This window comes from Stegostoma tigrinum, chromosome 15, assembly GCF_030684315.1.
Source record: "Stegostoma tigrinum isolate sSteTig4 chromosome 15, sSteTig4.hap1, whole genome shotgun sequence".
Lineage (NCBI taxonomy): Eukaryota > Metazoa > Chordata > Chondrichthyes > Orectolobiformes > Stegostomatidae > Stegostoma > Stegostoma tigrinum.
In genome coordinates this window covers 38,355,102-38,361,101 of record NC_081368.1, presented here as the reverse complement: position 1 = coordinate 38,361,101, position 6,000 = coordinate 38,355,102, and the positions used below count along the sequence as shown (strand labels likewise).

At 44.1% G+C, this 6,000-nt stretch overlaps 1 protein-coding gene across 1 annotated transcript in view; it reads left to right on the top strand.

Moving 5' to 3' along the window:
• The first annotated feature begins 5,384 nt into the window (after positions 1 to 5,384).
• The window catches only part of kif4 (kinesin family member 4), a 63,958-nt gene continuing 63,342 nt past the window's right edge, over positions 5,385 to 6,000 (top strand). Inside the window, exon 1 of the mRNA XM_048544919.2 lies at positions 5,385 to 5,464. The gene's annotated coding sequence lies outside the window, so the exon portion shown is untranslated. The remainder of the gene's footprint in view (positions 5,465 to 6,000) is intronic.

Genomic DNA, 6,000 nt, shown 5'->3' with positions numbered 1-6,000 from the left:
ACAGCACAAGCCAAATACAGACATTCCAGGGAATTCCTGGAGGTCTGGCATTCAAACTGGAACTCCATCAACAAACAGATTGAACTGGGCTTGAACTGATGCAAACTACTGAAAAACAGAACCAAAAGTAATACCAACCACCCCAGCAAACTGAGGCATAGAAATAACCAGCGGGACAGAACACCAAAGTTGCACCGGAGACACACAAGCTCAATGAGCAAGTCTGCAAACTCATTGTCTGCAGTTTTGGATGGCACACTATAGAACGGATGCGGAGGGTCTGAATAAAGTGCAAAAGAGGTTTACCAGAATGTTGCCTAGATTGGAGCATTTTAGCTCTGAGTAAGGGTTGGATTGGTTTCAATAGGGCATCAGTGGCTAATGAACAATCCGATAGAAGTACATAAAATTATGAGAGGCATGAATAGATTGGATAGCTGGAGCCTTTTCCCAGGGTGAAAATTCAAATACTAGGGGCATAGGTGAAGAGGGGGAAAATTTAAAGATGAGGTAAGATTTTTACACAGAGGGTGGTAGGTGCTTGAATGCCCCACCATGGAAAGTGGTAGAAGCAGATATAATAGCAATATTTAAGAAACATTTAGACAGATACATGAACAGGCAGGGAATTGAGGGATACAGGCCATATACATGCAGGTGGGATTAGTTTAGAATGGCATCGTGGCTGGGGCAAACGTGGAGGCTCAAAGGGCTTGTTCTGTCCTGTACTGTTCTATGTACTTCCAATGTTGTCCTCGTTATTAGCTATGTGGCTTGTGTCTGGAATGACAGTGGCGTAAAGAACTGTCATTTACATAGCACCTTTTAGAGCTTTGAGATGTTTCAAAGTAATTCACATGTAATGAATTACCGTAATGAAGTTAAATGTAGTCACTGTTATACTGTAATGGTAGCAACAAATTTGAGTAAGATATGGCATTAAACATAGCAATGAGGTAACAAAAGTTGACTGAGGAATAAAGTAAATATTAGTCAGGATAATAGAAGCACCTGAAACAGGGGGATGTGATTCCTAGTGGTATCACCTGACTATCAATCCCAAGATACTGGTCAGGTTCTGGGGACCTGGATTGGAACCTTGCCATGGCAGATAGTGGAATCTGAGTTGAATAAATATCTGGAATTAGAAGTCTAATGGTGATCATGAAACCACTACCAATTGCTAAGAATGATGTGGAGGTTCTGGTGTTGGACTGGAGTGGACATGTTTAAAAATCATTTCAGGACATACAACAATGCACAATCACCAAGCAGAGGCTAATAGGCAAGTTTGGTACCAATGAAGACGGCCTCAACCAGCATCTTGGGTTCATGGTGCATCACAAGTGACCTGACCACACTATCCACTCTCACACATGCACACATACTCACACAGACCCTCTCTCACACACACACACACACACACACACACACACACACACACACATATCTATGGGGTGAATTTGCATTTGTGAGATTTGTAATTCCAGATTTCTATTTTGTTCAAAAAGCACACAATTTGTAGACAGTGTGGCACTTTATAAATGACTACTTTGGATATAAAACCAGTCTGATTCAAAGTTAATATGCAGCTAGATTCTATGCAAAGCCTCACATCTAAAATGCATTGTCTGACCTGGGATATCATTTCTGGTATACTGAAGAAACTGATAAAACCTTGCTACCTTGGGCCAATGGCTTGAAAGAAAATCTGGAATTTACATACTAATCCTTTCTAACGGATTAAAGATTTAACAGCCATCTTAGATTTGTTCAATACATTCATATCAGTTCTATGACCTTCTTATCTTTTTTTCTGTTTCTCATGCCACCTCTCTCACTGACACCTGACGAAGGAGTGAGACTCTGAAAGTTTGTGTTTTCAAATAAACTTGTTGGACAATAACCTGGTGTTGTGAACTTTGAAATTGTTAGGAAAAATCCCATCTGGTTTGCTAATATCCTTTAGGGAAGGAAACTGTTCCTCTTACCTGGCCTAACCTACATGTAACTCCAGATCTACAGCAATGTGGCTGGCATTTAACTGCCCTCTGGCCATTTGGCACGGGCAATAAATGCTAGTCTGATCAGTGACACCCATATCTCACGAATGAAAAAGTTCTTCTGAAATATATACATATCTCTAATTCTGGGCTGTCGGTTTTAATTGTTCTATATTTCACGGTCAGACCTTCAGTTGCCTTGGCTCTAAGCACCAGAATACCCACCCTACCCCTCTTTGCCACTCAATCTCACTTTCATCTTTTATGACACACTTTAGCCAAACTTTTTCCTCTTCTGATCTAGTACCTTTTTATACGATTTGGTGTCCTGATTTGTTATAGTGTTCCTTTTTTCGAATCAACATGTTCAGCTGTTCAGGGACACTTCTGCTGCACCACTATTTATGAAACAACCTGCGAACAGGAAAGTAGAGTACTGAAGATACAGGAATTGTCCAACAGAAAATGCTTGAAGTACTCAGCCATTCCAATTAGGCAGCACATATGAGCACTAAACTGTTTCCCTTTGTGTTTATTAGTAGGCCAGTGGTAACTGGGCTTGAGAAGGTGGTGGCATTGGTTTTACTGCACTGAAGTATCAGGCTATATTACATTACTTGTATTTCTGGATTAGAAATCCAAACTTCCTGATTTAGAGTTGAGATTGCTGTTACTAAGGTTGTTGACTTGCTCACCGAGTTAGTTTGTTTTTGTTCAGACGTCTGGGCAACATCAAGCTAGCTCAGCAAGCAAGTCAACAACCTCATCCATAACCTGAGCCACAGATCTTTGCCGACAATTTAAATGCTGTCACTAAGTCAGGGCAACAGCAAGGACCAAATGTTGAACCAGCTGATAAGCAACATGTGGAGTATAAAATTTTCAGCCATCCGTTTAGGACTTGACATTATTGGATTGTCTTAGATTCACTAAAATGTTTCATCTGACAGTATACTGTAAACACTGTGTAAACATGGGACACATCAGTGGATCAGTGGTTAGCACTGCTATCACACAGCGCCAGTGTGATTCCTGTCTCAGGCGAGTGTCTGTGTGCAGTCTGCACATTCTCCCCATGTCTATGGGATTTCCTCTGGCTGCTCCAGTTTCCCCACAGAGTGTGCAGGTTCGGTGGATTGGCCATGCTAAATTACCCAAAGTATCCAGGGATGTGCAGGCTGGATGCATTAGCCATTGGAAACGCAGGATTACAGGGACAGGTTAGGGGAATGGGTCTAGGCGGGACGCTCTTCATAGGGTTGGTATGGATTTGATGGGCTGAATGGCCTTGCTTCCACACTGTAGGGATTCTATGATACTGGGTGGTTGCTCATTGGTGTCCCAGTCAGGTGGGTGGACATGCCTGTAAAATTAGTCAGGAGCCCATATCATTATAATGGACTGTATTTCCCCTGCTGAAATAAAGCACTATGAGATAAATTAAGTAAGAAATAGATTTAGGCCACTAAATTGTCGCTTCTGTGCCCAAAGCATTTCCAATCCTGAAACAAGGGCAGATGAAGAGTGTACGCAGTAGAGCTTTACAGCACCCTTCCTGAAGGTTTTCCCCCATCTGGTTGATGCTTCCATATCAACGGGATCACGTGGACGTGAGCTCCCACCCTCAGCACGGACCCGATTCCCATGCCTTTGGCCTCCAAGTGAAGCAGAGCGCAATCTGAGTTGGAAGGACTGTTATTCTGAACTCTTATTTTCTCCACTTTTCCAATCTATCACTGAATATTTTCTTTCTTTATTTTCCCAATATTTTTCCCTAACAGTTTATATTTAAGAATCTCTACCGAGGTACTTAAGATAGCGTCATAAGTGGCAACTTGTAAAGTTTTCACAACTCGTGACGACATGCGACAATAAAGCTCATTCAATTCAAATTAGGTTAATCTACTACCACCAACCTGCTCTGAAAACTTCGTTCACATTTTGGAACAGATTGTCCTATTACAGAGCTGACAGTCAAGTATCAATAAATCATTAACACTTGAAAAGAAAGGTAAATTTGCACAATTTCTAAATGTTAACGGATCTTTTTGAAAATTCCAAGTCCATCTTCAACTTAAAGATGACACGAGATAATGGGAACTGCAGATGCTGGAGATTCCAAGATAATAAAATGTGAGGCTGGATGAACACAGCAGGCCAAGCAGCATCTCTGGAGCACAAAAGCTTTTGTGCTCCTGAGATGCTGCTTGGCCTGCTGTGTTCATCCAGCCTCACATTTTATTATCTTAAAGATGACACGGTTGGTTTACACTATACAGGAGTTGTGTATCACGTTTGGCCCAAATGCCTTGGTTAGTCGTTTGGATTTATTGTGAAACCAGGGATATCATAATTGGTTATAAATAGAGACAAGCGTGGATGCAGCTGGAGCACAACAGGCCAGGTAGCACCGGGGGGAGCAGGAAAGTTGTCATTTCGGGACTTCCCTATTCCAGAGATAATGGAAACTGCAGATGCTGGAGAATCCAAGATAATAAAGTGTGGAGCTGGATGAACACAGCAGGCCGAGCAGCATCTCAGGAGCACAAAAGCTGACGTTTCGGGCCTAGACCCTTCATCAGAAAAGGAGGGTGGGGAGAGGGTTCTGAAATAAATATGGAGATAGGTGAAGAGGAGACAGACAAATTAAAGGGGCGGGGATGGAGCCCGGAGAGGAGAATATAGGTAGGGAGGAGATAGGTCAATCCGAAGATGACGGACAATCAAGGAGGCGGGATGAGGTTAGTAGGTAGGAAATGGAGGTGCGGTTTGAGATAGGAGAAGGGGATAAGTGAGAGGAAGAACAGGTTAGGGAGGCGGGGACCAGCTGGGCTGGTTTTGGGATGGGAGAAACTGTTCCTCTGATTCTGCCTGGCCTGCTGTGTTCCTCCAGTTCGACACTGTGTTATCACTGACTCCAGCATCTGCCGTTCTTGCTATCTCCGATATCACATTTGGCGGAGATAAAATTGCTGCAGGCACTCACACAACACTCACGACTTTGCCGTTCAAAGAAAGCATAGCCATCAGTATCCGGCAGCAATAAACACAGGGTCACTGCCATCTCCACGCCCCGAGGGTGGACGAAAGCAGACTAGAGCCTCCGACATTTTCTCGTTGAGAATGCCGATATGTAATGAATTGTGCCTTTCTGCAAGCTTGACTCTGTGGTCGCGGTCGCCGCCGCCGCCACCACTAGTGACCAATTTCCTCAGGTCTCCCCTTAGGCGGCCATCGAAGACGGCCCATTTCCGAGGTGACCGGAGAGCGCAAAACGCCCCGCCCAACGCAATCGGGCGGGGGCGCGCCGTGGCTTACGTGATTACGTCGTAAAGTCAGGCAGGGCCGCGGCCTGTGATTGGCTAGTCCCGGACGGCGGCAGTATTTGAATGTGTCTTTGAGTTGGCGGTTGTTGATTAGGAGCGGACGGAGTTCGATTTGAGGGGTTTCTGAGACGGCAGGTAATCTGTTTGTGGAATAAAGTACTTACTCCTGAGGAGATAGTGGGTGTGTATTTGCGCCCACGTTAACGGAAGGGAATGAGCTCGGATCTCCGTGTGGGATTATGCCTGGCGGCAGCGGAAAGTAGAAGGCCTACAGCTGAATCTTCAGTTTATCTACCTCCTGCCCTTAATACACCTCTTCCACATGGAGCCCGTCTGCTCAGGGTTTCCTTTCAGCCTTTCGGTTAAACACAGGAGTGGACTCGGCTGTAATCAGTCTGGCTGATAACAGCTTCATGGTCTTGCTGATAGATTTTTGTGTGGAACGGTTAGCTCAGTGCCGATTTCTCTGGGTTACGGCGACTGGGCCAAATTTTGACTTAAATGCGGGTTACAAGAAGTAGCAACAAAAGCGGACCATTAGGTTTAACGTATTTTCCCCACTTATCAAGAAGATCTGATTTAATTGTGGTTTTAAGTGCACTTGTCCTGTCTGCCTGTGGACATTCATCCCTTTTTGATGGACAGTCTGTCTAAATCAGTCATTAATGTAT